Source organism: Acomys russatus, chromosome 24 (genome assembly GCF_903995435.1).
Source record: "Acomys russatus chromosome 24, mAcoRus1.1, whole genome shotgun sequence".
In the NCBI taxonomy this organism is placed as follows: Eukaryota; Metazoa; Chordata; class Mammalia; order Rodentia; family Muridae; genus Acomys; species Acomys russatus.
Window position 1 is genome coordinate 23275016 of NC_067160.1, and position 15025 is coordinate 23290040.

Here is a 15025-nt window from a genome sequence, read left to right on the forward strand (position 1 = left end):
TTGTAATTTATATTTAATTAAATGAATTTATATTTAACCACAGTGAAAGTATTTGGTTCTAATATGTAATATTCAAATAATTCAAATATGAATATGCATGAGATCCAATATGCATTAGAATTTTTATTTTTATTTAATAACATAAATATTATGTTGCCTTAATTTCTGTATATTTTAAACAAATCAAAATTTGTTGAGTCAGATTTTATGTATTAAAAAACACAATAAATTGATTGATATGAGAAGTGTTAAGCAAATATTTAATTAAATTGCCATGGCTGAGTTGTTTGAGGTAGCACCTGTGAAAATCTGTACTTACAAATTTAAACCAACCAAATGTTACCTGGATTTTAACTACAAATATGAGGCTTGAAAGTCCCTAGTTGGACAAAAACACATTTCCATCTAAATACAGAAGCGTTACTTTGGTTTTTATATTGCACTTTTGTAATATAATACACCTATGTTTGGTATTTTTTTATAACGACAGCTGTGCCTTATATTGTGACTATTTGCATTGTAAGTTTGTGTATTATGTAATTTGATTACTCCTCCTGCAGACGCTGTTTCTACTGTTTTGCTTCAATTATTTTAACTCCTTGGTTATCTAGTTATTCCATGTTACTTAGTTCTATATGAATTATAGCTATATAAATGTATAGATGTTAATATAACTATATGTCATATGTATGCACGCATATACAAAATACATAAGATGGAAGTTGTTAAAGAGTCTGTCCTGCAAACAGACTCTCTCTGCCTTTTCCTTAGAGATGATCTTCTTCACTGAGGTCTACTGAAGACTCTAATAAGCTGGCTTCAATAGCAGTATGTGGGCAACAGGAGTGTTAATTCAGTGACGATTATTAGTTTATGCATAGTCATTAAATTTGTTTTTATGCAGCCATTCAACTTAGTTAAGTGGTTGCAGCCAGAGAAGGCTCTAATTAGAGAAATTAATTAGGGCTTGGAAAGGTATGGAGGGATTTGTGTGTATTTGAAAGGGATATTTTTCTCCTGGTGGACAGAAAAACCACCTGCTGGGGGAGGGCTGGCAATAGAATTTGCATATATCTGAGAGGTTGTAACAGCATGGAGTGTTTTAAGCCGTGAGAGCAGAAAAGAGTGGAGGTATAGGGATCAAATTAGCACAACGTCTCTGCCCTATTAAAGCACTCCGTGTTCTCTCCTCATTTGAATTTATGTTTTATAGCTCCTTACCAAGACTCAAAACCCACATTGACCTCACTCACCCTCATAGCTAAACCAGATGAAATAAAAGTACTCTGGCTGAGGAAAGTAGGTTCTGTGTCTGACATGTGGGGTTCCTTTTCCCCTCAGTTACCTCCATGGTGTCCCTGCCACCGGAAGCCAAAAAGAAGCAGCTGTTCTGAATATGTACAAACAAAAGAAGCTGTTTCTATAGCAACCATAGAACCCTGTGGAAAATCTCTCTCTTTAGCACTAGCCAATTTCTCCTTTCGAAGCACTCTTCTCTTCCTTTTGTGTGACAGTAGACTGCCCTTGCACAGGAAAGGCACTTGGCGATGTGGCTGTACATAGTGGGCTAGGGTAACCACTGCTGTAACACTTCACAAGAACTAAAAGTCTTGTTCTTGGTGAAAGACTCTTAGAACACTGAGGAATTGGACATTTGTAGAGTGCTGGTTGCTACATCACTAACTTCCCTTTATTCTCCTTCTTTCTCTGATGGGATAATGATGGCCCTTTTTTAAACTCTTGATTTCATACTGGGTTTACTTTGTAGCCCATAGTAGGCCCGGAAGTCAGTGTGCGATGGCTTAAGGAAATGTGTGAACATTGCTGATTTGCAAGTTGCAGGTTTCAGGTTTCTTGTGAAAGATGGGACAGTTTTGATCACACTAATTGGCATATGGTAATGAATGCCCCATGATTCATTTTCTCTCTCTCTCCTCTCTCTCTCTCTCTCTCTCTCTCTCTCTCTCTCTCTCTCTCTCTCTCTCTCTCCCTCTCTCTCCCTCCTTCTCTTCTCTTCTCTGCATGTGTTTCTGTATGATAGGAGAAAAAGTCACTGGTTATGAAAATAAGACCAGTGTCAAAACACTTGTCACAAGTGTCACATGTTTTAAAATTTTCAATAATTTCATTCATACTTTAATTTTCTTACAATGTCCTATTTAAAATATTTGTGTGTGTGTGTGTGTGTGTGTGTGTGTGTGTGTGTGTGTGTGTGTGTGTGTTTCATTTGATGCACATGTATGTGTGTGCTTGCTTGTAACGGACAGCATACTTGTAGAGGTCAGAAAAAATTTGTGGGAGTGAACTTTCTCCTTTGCTATGTTGGTTTCAAAGACCATATTCAGTTGTAGATTGTAAGGATTGGCAGGCAAGTTCCATTACAGAAGATAGCTATATTTCCAGCCCATATGTCCTTACAAAGTTGTGTTAGATTAATCTAAGAGTAATGTCTTTAAGATTTTACACGTCTTTTGGATATGAATCTCCAATTTAAATTTTTTCCTACTCACAAAATTAATCTTTAAATCAATGAATCTTTAGGCCACTCGAAGTCAATAATTTAAAATGCAGAAAATATTTTATGCACATCTTATCCAATAAATAACAACAGAAAAACTGTTTAGGCATTTTGCTTATAAATATGTTTATATATACATATATATACATATATATAACATATCATTGGAATATGTTTTTCATATTCTGTAAGAGCACATTTTATATTTAGGTTTATAGTTTTGTGCTGTATAAATCATAAGGTGCATCAATATCTGAAAATAGGCTTCCTAACTGGCTGATTAAATTCTATAAAACTTGTTCATTTAAAAATTATAATTCTGACTTAAAAATACATCCCTAGGAAATGACTTATCAGTTATTAAACATTTAAAATATTTCATAAATGAAGGTACTCATATGTAAATGCATCTGAATATCAATATAAGATAAAAGTCAGTAAAAATCATGTATTTATGCAATTATGATAGGCAATAGATGTTTTCCAGATATGTTTAATCCCTGGACTTCATGTAAAAGAACAAAAAGTCAGGAGTTATAGCACACACTCATAGTACCAATTCTTGAGAGTCAGAAATGTGAACATTCCTGACTATTCAGTCTAGCCTACTTGGTGAGCTCCAGACAAAAGAAAGGTTAATATAACTTAAAGAGGAACACATAAGGGTCAACTTTGATCTCAACATACATGTTCACATGTACCCCACACAGGTGCACCTAAACACACACAAACACACACACACACACACACACACACACATAGACCATCAGACATTTAGGCATTCTCAGAAATATAGGACTTACATAGTTACTCACTGTAGAAAAAGAAACTGAAATTATGCCTGTGAATGCAAAATAAAAAGAAAGTGTTTTATAGGCACATGATGGATTAAGATGCTATAATAATTGGGAGGATCTTCATACAAGCTTTCTAAACATCCAACAATCTTAAAGATCACTAAGTTTTTAAAACTACAGAAATGCTGAGTTATGGATTTAGCTCAGTGGTAGAGTGGGCCTGGGTTAGTACTCTGCTCACCCTCCAACAATTCAAAACAAACTACCAAACAAATTACAGAAATGAAAATTATTGAGCAGTGTACTTTTGTTGATAAATTATGTGTGAGTCTACATAGAATTTTCTTAAAATGTCTGCAAGAACTTTTATGTACAAACACACACAACATATGCACACATGCACACGCATACATCGAGAGAAAGAGAGGGAGAACATTATGTCTCTATAGATAAACTGCTAAATATCCATATTCTATATTTCTTGTAAAAGAAAATTGTTTTATTATGTTAATATCTCTTACAGTTCTAAGTATCATTTATTAAAAACCAAATTCACATTAAGTGGTCAAAAACTTAAAAAATTTTTACTTACTATTCTTGTGTATTGGTGTGTGTGTGCTCATGGGTGTGTATAAACATGTGTGTCACAGTGTACACTGCAGAGGTCAGAGGAGAGTTTCCTGGGAGAGACTCTCTCTTCCAGCCTTTACACAGGTTCCAAGGAATGAACTAGGCCACTGGGCTTGAGCAACAAGTACCTTTCCTTACTGCGCCATCTTGCTTGCCCCAAATGACAGACGTCTGAGCATCCTTGTTCAGACATTAGGCAGATGTGTAAACAAAGAACTTGCATGGATAAGAACAGTGCAAGTACAATAACTAAGTGGAGATTGGATTGAAAACAAGATTCTATGGATTCAGCTGTTTTGGGTCATTACTGGATTGCTAGAGAACGGACCATCTGAAAGTTCAAGAATTTGGCCTTCTGAGAAGAAAGTGTGATGACAAAGGGATGACAACCAGGCTTAAAGATTAACTGAAGGAATCCCATTCTCGTATATTAAATGAGATTGTACACCAAGGTACTTTCTCACAGCTGGACTTTGTGTTATTTGGATTTAGATAAATTTCCTCTGTGTCAAGGCATTACTTGGTTTTCATTAATGAGACAAAATCTTAGGGGGAAAGATACGTTTGAATGAGGAGTTCAGTGGTTTATTTTTAGATTGACCCCACTCTTCTAGTCCAGCTGTAAAGAGGGTGAAAAATCATGCCAACTAGGTGAGTTAGAGTCCCTCACCAAGAAGCAGAAAGTATGATAGGTGCCAGAGATCACACACACACACTGCCACAGAGACCTGTATCCTTCTTCTAGACACTTTCTCTGGAAGTTTCCAGTACCTCCAAATAAAGCCATACAAATGTGAATCCCAGATGACCCTACTGAATTGGTCAGAAAGATCCCTGTCTTTTCAACAATTAGAAATCCTAAGTAGGAGTCAGGCCTTTGTGGGTGCATTTTGTGCTGTAAGCCACTTCAAAATGTCTTTGTACAGCTGCTGGTGTTGTTTAGTGCCTAGCACAAGCAGGATTTGGATTATAGTCCCAAAAGTGGGATGGGTCCAGTGCTTTTGCAAAGTGTGGGTAATACTTATTTGAGCTGAAAAGTTACATTCTCTACCAAGAAAGACAAAAGAAACTGTGGTACATATACACTATGGAATACTACTCAGCTATTAAAAACAAGGAATTTCCGAAATTTGTGGATAAATGGATTGAACTAGAAATGATCATAATGAGTGAGTAAACCCAGAAGCAGAAAGACTCAAACGGTATATACTCACTTATATCTGCATACTAGCCCAAGGGGCATGTTCCATGAAAGCTTTCACTTACCAGGAAACTGGGACAGAGGGGAGGGCATCCTATTGGGACTCTAGATGAGAGAAGCATGGGAGAATAGCAAAGTAGAAGGATCCAGAGGGTTCTAGAAACCTACAAGAAGAACATTATGATAGGCAGATTTGGGCCCAGGGGTCCCGCTCAAACTAAGGCACCAGCCAAGGACAATACAGGCGGTAAACTTTAAACCCCTACCCAGATCTAGCCAATGGTCTGAACATTCTCCACAGTTGAGTGGAGAGTGGGATATGACTTTCTCATGTACTCTGTTGCCTCACATTTGACCATGTCCCCTAGAGGGGGAGACCTGGTGGCACTCAGAGAAAGGACAGCAGGTTGCCAAGAAGAGACTTGATACCCTATGAGCATATATACAGGGGGAGGAAGTCCCCCTCAGGAACAGTCATAGGGGAGGGGAATAAGAGGAAAATGGGAGGGTTGGAAGAATGGGAGGATACAAGGGATGGGATAACCATTGAGATGTAACAAGAGTAAATTAATAAAAAAATTAAAATAAATAAATAAATAAAAAGAAACCTTTCTGCTCACTTAGGCTCATTCTCTCTCTCTCTCTCTCTCTCTCTCTCTCTCTCTCTCTCTCTCTCAAGTCTTTTTCATCATAAATATTGTAGGTGATCAGGTAAAGAATTAATTAATATATAAAGTAATGATAGAAAACAATATAAACTTGATGTTTGATATAAGAAAAATAAGTAGAATTCTGTCAGAAGGATATAGTAAAATTGAGTCAATTCTTATATTTTCTGCCACAAAATCAATTTCTACTTTGTACCCTGCTATCCTTCCTCTGAGTGCCACCAGGTCTCCTCCTCCAGGGAACATGGTCAAATATGAGGCACCAGAGTTCGTGTGAAAGTCATACCCCACTTGATACCCTATGAGCATATACAGAGAGAGGAAATCCCCCTCAGGAACAGTCATAGGGGAGGGGAATAAGGGGAAAATGGGAGGGAGGGAAGAGTGGGAGGACACAAGGGATGGGATAAACATTGAGATGTAACAAGAATAAATTAATAAAAAATTTTAAAAAATCAATTTCTATTAGGTATTGACTCAGCTCCATCAAAGAGACTAACAAACCCAGTTACTGTTTGTTGACATCACAGTATCTTGTGAACATTTTTATTTGCTTTACAAACACCTTTAGGTGGAAATTTCTTTTGTAAAGAATGTAGCCATCCTCAAAACCTATGAAAATAATTGTTAATCGTGATAAAGAAAATACCACGGGTTACAGTATTTAATTGTTTAGAACTCTTTTATTTATGTGTATGAATGCTTTGTCTTCATGATTATGTGCACACCAGATGCATGCAGTGCCTGCTGAGGCCAGAAGAAGGTGTTGACTCCCATGGATCTATGGTTACAGATCATTCTGAGCCACTGTGGGTGCTGAGAACATTACCCAGTCTTCTGCAGGAGCAAGAAGTGCTCTTAACCTCTGAGTCCACTCTTCAGCCCCAGCCCTTAGACTGGAAAAAACTGGAACCTTTGAATTCCCAGAACTGGAATTCTGGATGATAGGATTGAAAGTATGCAACTGATTCTATTCAAAGGATATTCTTAATATTTAAGCTCAATGTCAGAAATTAAATAGGGGGATTTAATTTTTCTTTCTTTCTCTTTCTTTTTTTCCTTCTTCCTTCCTTCTTTTATTTCTTTCTTCTTTTCTTCCTTTCCTCCTTTCTTTCTTTCCTTCTTTCTAAGACAGGGTTTCTCTATGTAGTTCTGGCTGTCCTGAAATTTGCAAAGTAGACCAGAACTTAAACTCACAGAGTTCTACCTATGTCTGCCTCCCCAGTGCTAGAATTAAAGGTGTCTACCACTATGGCCTGGCAAATGGGATTTTAATATTAACAGAAGAAGATACAGGGGTGTAAGCGTTTCGGGAGCTGATCATATAGATAATCATATAGATACAATGGTTCTCAACCTGTGCATTGCGATCCTTTTGAGGTTTGAATATTAAATACCCTTAATATCAGATATATACATTATTATTCATAAAAGTGAAAAAATTATTGCTACAAAGTAGCAACAAAATAATTTTATGGGTGGGTATCACTGCAACATGAGAAACTGTATTAAAGGTTCACAGAGTTAGGAAGGTGGAGAACCACTGAGAGATCTGAGAAATCACTTATTAATGAAGGTTTGGCATTTATCACAGCATCTTCTCTCTTTTCTTGTCCCTGAATTTAGGTCGGGTCACGATATCTGCTTTTCTTTTACATTTTACCCTGAAGAGTAAAATTATCACTGAATTTTGATATCTCTTTAGGGCCCACATGTATGCTTTCCCCTTCTCCCTTTCCGACTTACATCAAATAAAATGAAGTCAGCATAAATATTCATGTGTGCAGTGTGACATTTTAATATATTTTGTATTTCTTTTTATAGCCCCATTTGGTGTTTATACGGTTATATATGTCAAACAACTTAGAAATACAACAGCTTTAAAAAATTATGTTAGCTAACCAAAAAATGCTATCTGCTCTCTCTTTGCCTATTCAAAGTAAATGTATTCTGTCAAGCATTAAGTTAATACATAGCCCTTTATAACAGGATGAAGCATCATGGCTTAAAGGAACATTTAAATTTTAATTGTATCTATGTAAAAATATGTATGTTTATATTGGCTGCTTTCATAAATGTGTACTTTAAAAATTAATTTATGTATTGATTTTTTAACTTATATCTGAGCCAATGATGTTTTATGTCCTGTCAGTTTTGATCTGGCTGTTTTACTTGAGAGAATCTGTGGTGAGGAAGATTGATGCTGTTCATATTTTTACTGGGAAAAGTTAACTTATTCTGACCATTTAAAAACGTATTCATTGTGTTGTATTTGCAGGCAGACTGTAATGGTATCATATTCGGTGTGATGAATATTTAGATGATTGAGGATAAAATGCTAAATTATTTTACAGGAGGCTGGATGAAGAAGGAACATTCCCTTGGAAATGATGTTCTTCTTAATATTTATATTAAATAGTGCTACTTTCTTAATTATTTATACTATAATATCACAGCAAAGTCCAATGCTGTAAATACTGATATTTTCTCCTATAGAGGTGTCAAGTATTGAAAAAAAAGTTTCAGTTTCACAGAGAAAGCAACTTCCAGTGCCCTTATTGGGGTTTGCATGGGACCTAGGATCCATTGTTTGGTAATATTTATCCACCTCTTGTATATAAAATACTAACAAAAGAAAAAATAAAGTATTTGAAACTACAGATGATTGCAAACACTGTATATAATCTTTCCTTCACTCAGGGAAAAAAGCCCTCACAAACACAACATTTTATTAACATATGCATTCACATACTACTCATAAGGGATCTTTGTTAATTTATTTTACTGATCCATCATATTACCTGTTTATACAAAGGGAAATGGTGCATTTTATCCCTAGATGATACTATGGTAACACATACACACAATAGACAGGGAATAAATGAATGATCAAACCAATAAGCTAGAGTCCTTTAAAACTTTCCTATAGCAAATACTTTGTTTCCAGGTTTGTGTAACAGGTGCTCCACATTACTCAAGCCACACTCCTGGCAGTCTCTTAAACAGCTTTCTTTCCCTGCTCAGACCAGTGGGATGTTCATCATCTGTGGGAATAACAAGCTCTTGCTACCCAATTTCTACCAGATTTTCAACGTATCTGTTTATTGTAAGTGTTGAGGGGAGGAAGCTCACAGTGTCATGTGCAGTAATTTGAAACTATAGATAATGAAAGTCAGCAGGTACTGTTGGCTGAAAACGAAGCAAATCACATCTCCTTGGGATGTGAGGAGCATCAAACCGGCAAATTAGTACTTGACCTGCGTTAAATAAAACAATAATTTTAAGTACTTAGTGAACAATGAGCTGGTAGTCCAGGTTTCCTTTATAAACAGTGTACATCAGAGCAAAGCAAAATGTAAGACCTTAAAAATGTTTTTTTAAAAAAAGAAAGAAAGAAAAGAAGAAAAAGAAACATGATACATTGCTTCTTAGATGGAAAAAAATGGTTTGCAGTTCTTGCTTTAGGTTCCAACTGGCTTGACTTGTTTGCAAATTGTAACATGGGTTGTTGAAGATAAATAAATATACTATCCAGCTATCATAAGCTGTACTTATTTGAGCATGAAGTCATTATCTCCTGAATGCCACACAATTACTTAACATGAAAATAGTCAGGCACTTTTCACTTAGAGTACTTTATTATCTCTGCTTTTCAGTAAACTCTGCATGCAATGTTACCACATATCGATTCCTCAGGACTTTACCTCTTTTGAATTTTTTAATAGGCCAGCCTTGGAAACCTAATTTTAAAACATCAGTGGCAAAGCTTAGAACAATTAGTGGGGACAAATACTCACCATCATCTACGAACCAATTACTAATACATTTGTAATGGGCTGAAATTGCCTCAAAAACTTCTAGCTTCAAAACATTCTAAGAATTTTGCTTGTTCTTTTACTTATTTTATGTGTGGTGCAGGGGTTAGAATCTAGGGCCTTGTGCATGCCAAGCATGTATTCTGCTATCACCTGCACCTTCTCTCTCTCTTCCTTTTCTGTTCCTTTTTTCTACTTTGTCTTTTCACCATAATGCAATCAAAATGAACTTGCAGTTCTGTACCCTACATCAATGATAAATCTAAGAGCAGTCATCCTAATGTTCTCTTACTCTTCGTGATACAGAGGCCTAAGAACATCTGTATCTAAGAAGGTTGGCTGCAGAAACTCGTTGGCTAACTCTTTATGGTCAAGAACGCTAATGTGTAGTTACTGGCTACTGCAGAGTCTGAAGTTGACTTTCCAAGGTCACATTCTCATTGTCAGATTGAGCTGGTTTCCAGGGGATGACAGACAGCTATACAGGTACCCACCCATCCTTAGGGTACGAGCCAGTTCTAATATCTGTGTGTGGTGAAAGGTTGTGGCTCCCAGTCATGGACACAAGAGAAGACAATCCAATTTGCTTCTGTGCCTGGGCCAATTACTTGCCATCAAGGAGCCTTGAGGTCTCTCTTCCCCTTCTTACATAAAGTCAATGGAATAATCCCTATAAGGATCTAAGTTTCCCAAAGCCAGGACTGAAGGTAAAAGAAACCGAAACCAGATCCTGAATGAACATCCTTAGTATGTGGTAGATTATTATTCTTTCCTGAAGAAGCAAACCTTTCTCATTTGATTCTTGAGCAGTATTATCCTATCAGTCTGTTAAATGGTCATTGAAATAGCTTTGCATCATCACTCATTTCTAAAAATAATTGCCAACTTTTCCTTCCTATTTCCGTGACCTTAAAATGACTTCCTGATGCCATCTTTAAACTTTCTCCTGTGCATAGCAAACATTGAGCCATCAGAGCTTAGCTGAAAGGCCATTGGCATTTTACTGCTTGCTTGCTTTCAGCTTTCATCAAATTTTCTATAAAATCTCTGTTGGGGAAATTCCCTAACCAACACACACACACACACACACACAAACACAAACACACACACAACACATGTTATATACAATATATACAACTAAGCCACTAATAAAAATAATCAATAATAAATAAAATAATAACAAAATAATAAAATGAAATAATAAAAATATAAACATACATATGCATATATGTGCATATTTAAATCTTATTTCCTAAGGCTTAAGAAGTTGTTCAATGTCCTTGTCCTATTGCTTAGTAGCACAAAAAGTAGTTATGCCATTTGCCTAGCAATCTGTTCCCCAATAGTAACCTAGCTGCTTATACTGAATCCAGCCCAGCCTTTATCACAGTCCCAAACTTTAAGAGTTTGCTCCCTGCTCATATCATTGTTTATGGTTCCTTAGAACAAAAGTCTTAACTTCCATTTGTTTACTTAGTAAACACTTAGATTGGTGTGTTAGTGTGCAACCAGTGTTGTAGAAGAGGTAAAGGCAATATTATTAGCAGTATCAACAGTACTAGTGTGTTGCTGTTGTTTATTAATCTCAGGGATAACAGACAGGATATGTGTATAAAGCCTTCAGTCCTCATATGTATGCTGGCTATAGCTTTTGTTCTGCTGAAATATATAGAACTTACTGAAACTTGGACTATTGTTTAGCATGACAGCAGCTTACATGGAATTTGTGGTTGATAAAAGCATAGTATCTTAAGGCTGTGTGGCTGATACGTGTTCAGCTGTTGGAGAAGTATTAACCTGGCCATGATTGGTAAAGCACAGAGCCTCCTTGGTTCTGATTTACTGGGACTAGACCTGGGTGTCCTTTTTTACTACCATGTGAGTAAACTTAGGGTCTGATATAGATGTGCCAGGACATGGGGAAAATAATGTGAAATAATTCTCTCTAGGTTGTATGCAAACTTTAGGAAAATAATCATCTTGTATTTTGATAGTATCTATTCCTCTATTTTTCCACACCAATTCCCTCAGACCTCCCACCGCCTCCCCTGATCTTTCTCTGATAGTTCTCTGTGCTATTTCCATCTCATTTTCTCTTACTTTATTCCATTTTCCTATTCCTTTCTATCTCTTCTTTCTACTCCCCCTCCCTCTGCTTTTAAACTTTCACATATGAAAAAATCTCACAATAGACATCTTTCTGAGTCAGGTGCATCCATGTTTTTTTTGTTTTTGTTTTTTTCTGCACAATCATCAAGCCACGGAATCAGTCTCAATGCCCATCAACAGATAATGGATCTGTGGCTTATGTATATACACTAGAAAACCACTAAGAAGGGCACATTTTCCAAAATATTGGATCAAACTGAAGATCATTATATTCAGAAAATAACAATTTTAACAATAATTTATGCAGCATAGAAACTTTGGAAAATAAGATACTTCAGTAATTATATAATTTTTGTGGGGCTAGAGCAGAAAAATCACTAACTCTAAGTAATTTTGGGAAAACTGTGTTTTGTTTTACAATTTATTTCTACATTTAAATTCTAAAAACAAAGCTATACTACTTCATTCCATCCATGGTCAAATGAAAACTGAACTTTTGTAAAGGAAAAATATATTAAACAGAAGAGTTGGGAACCCGAAGGGGTAGCCGCTGAAATTGGTTGCCTTTTCAGTGAGTGTGGAGAGGTTTCTCAGGGAGGCTTTCTTTCAGATACTATTTGAATCATGCCTAACATTTAAATCACTAAACATTGATATTCCCATTTTAATTTTAGCTGGCACCAGAAGGAAACGGCAAAACAGCAGATGATTACCTCAGTAATGTATTCCACATTTTCTAGCAGCTTTACAGATTCAAATAAAAAAATAATAATCTAAAAATGAAAAGTGTACAACTAAAATTAAACATGAAAAATATTCTTAAACCAAGAGATTTTTTTTTCTTTGTAAATTCCCAACTGGTAGAAAGTAAATTTCACAGTGAAATGTAAACAGGACCTAATTTTAACATTGCTTATGTTTTGATGACTAACTTGAGGTTTTCTTTTTCTTTTTTTTTTTTTCTAATTGATTGACTCAAGCTGCATTAAGCTTTATGATTACTTACCTATGTTAAATGATTACCTAATATTTGCTTTTCAATGTGCAGTTTCTAAGCACAATCTCCACTTTGAAAACATCCATGTATAAGGTAAATTATTCTTTAAAGAGTGATGCTTGAGTTTAGTCTAGGTATCAGTTTCTGCTGATAGGGATGGAGAGGAAGCAGACTGGATAGGGAAAGCACCACCCACTCCATCAATACAAGTTTAGTAGAACCTTCTGTACTTCTAGGTTCACCATAGGGTCCTGAGATTACTACCATGACAATCAAGTGAGTACACTCATGGAATTTGCATTTACATCTCTGGACTACAGCATTGCTGAACATCTTTCATATATTTTTTATGAGTATATATGCCTCCTGTTTAATTTGTGCCACTGAAATATTGATTTACTTTGAAAAAATACATAAAAATAGGTCTCTTGGAGTCTACTGAATAATGAAGCCAATATTTCTTTTTATGTTATTTTATAACTGAGTTTAATGGATGGCTTATAACTCAAAATAGAATTCTTTGCTTTGGTCACCATAATTAGGTGAAAACAATGTCCTTATAATAAGATATGAAGCCCTGAATTATGAAATGTTGACTTGATTTGCTAAAATTAAGACTTCCAGTTAGTCTGGGTATGGTGACACATGTTCTGAATCTCACAGTTTGGGAAGTGGAGGCATGAGATTCTGAACTTTGAGATGTACATAGCAATCATTACATAGTGGACTTGAAGCCAGCCTGGGCTACATGATCCTTGTCTTCAAAGCAAAGCAAAGAATCTAAATTTATCTGATTTAGAACAAGTAGATAAATGTTAATACTGTTGCTGCTCACCCCACCATATCTATCTTCATTCCAGAGTTTGATACGTAGTTGTAGTAAGCAGAAATTTTTGGCTTTATTTTCCAAAATATAATCGGATTGTATAGTTACTATCCTATGTCATAACATACTTATTTTCTTAATAGTTCCTTGTCTCTTCCAATTCTTATTAAATCATTTGCAACATCCATTCATTAACTTTCCATACTTTCTTTCTACTTTCTTTCTTCTTTTCTTTCCTGTTTCTACTATGTCATACAGCTTACAAAGACCAGCTCTTGATCTATTGTGACACCATCCTTTCCCTTCTCCAAGTTGTCACTTTCTTATTTGTCTACTTCATGCTTTTGTTATGATAATTAAGATGATGTTTTGACATAAAATGACATTTGAATCAAATAATAAATATCTGTATCTGAATTGAGCTTTTATCTTTTTAAAGTAGATTCATATTTACAATATCTATAAAGTATTTTTAAGATTAAAAGAAAATGCCACTAATTTGATGAAACTCATGTTAAGATATAGATGACCATTTTAACATATTGGGGCAATGTCTATACTTGTGAATGCCTCAATGTTTGAATATGTACCCAATACATAATCTTCCTAATTGTTTACAAATAAAGTAAAAAGAGAAACTAAATAGTAAGGACTAATGGTTCTTGAATACAGTCATTAATCTAGGAAATATTCTTAGCAAAGTGTGAGCTGCTTCTTACAAGCTAATGTAAAAAGTATAAAAGTGGAGTAGTCCCATTTGCAACAGTTCTTCAAAGAAAGCAACTGAGAGATGATAGAATCAGAGTTTGGTCGTCAGCAGGATGCTCTCCTACAGATATGAAGGGAATTACTTACAGACTATCTCCATTCACAGCCACATCTTTTGTGGGTAGAGTAAGGGCTCAGTATTTCCAGAGTCTTTCAGTTCTACTGAGGATCTTGTTCATCATTCAGATCCCAACAAAGAAGCTTCTTGAGTGCTTGACTGACTTCATACCTCCTAACCTGTGAGGGTTTGTACATAACAAGCAAAGCAAAGAAAACTCAATATTTCAAATATTGTAAGTAACTATGACTAAAAACTCTTTGGCCATTTCTACATCTAATTAGACTAAATTAAAGAAGAAAAGTTTTATTGACATAGATGCCTCTAGAAAGACACAGGATTGTTAATATTAAACCATGTCTTCCAAACGTTGTCCGTCATCGCAATGAACAAAGAAGGAAGAGACTTGGAAGGATCAGGGTAAACTATACAAATTTTATAATATAGAGTTTCTACTTTGTGGTTACAATATCTTTATGGAACTCAATTATTGGATTAGAAATAGAAGAGGAGGTGGCAATCAGATACTCTATTTCCCCTTTTTAAATTAATTAATTGATTTACTTTATATCCTGCTCATAACCCCATCCCTCCTCACCTCCCAATACCACTCTCCCTCTCTTCATCACCCTCCCCAT

The 15025-nt window shown here is 35.6% G+C and overlaps 1 protein-coding gene across 4 annotated transcripts in view; it reads left to right on the forward strand.

The window, feature by feature from the left end:
* Positions 1 to 15025, forward strand: part of Kcnh7 (potassium voltage-gated channel subfamily H member 7) — a 450850-nt gene that overhangs the window by 69749 nt on the left and 366076 nt on the right. The gene's annotated exons all lie outside the window — the stretch shown is intronic.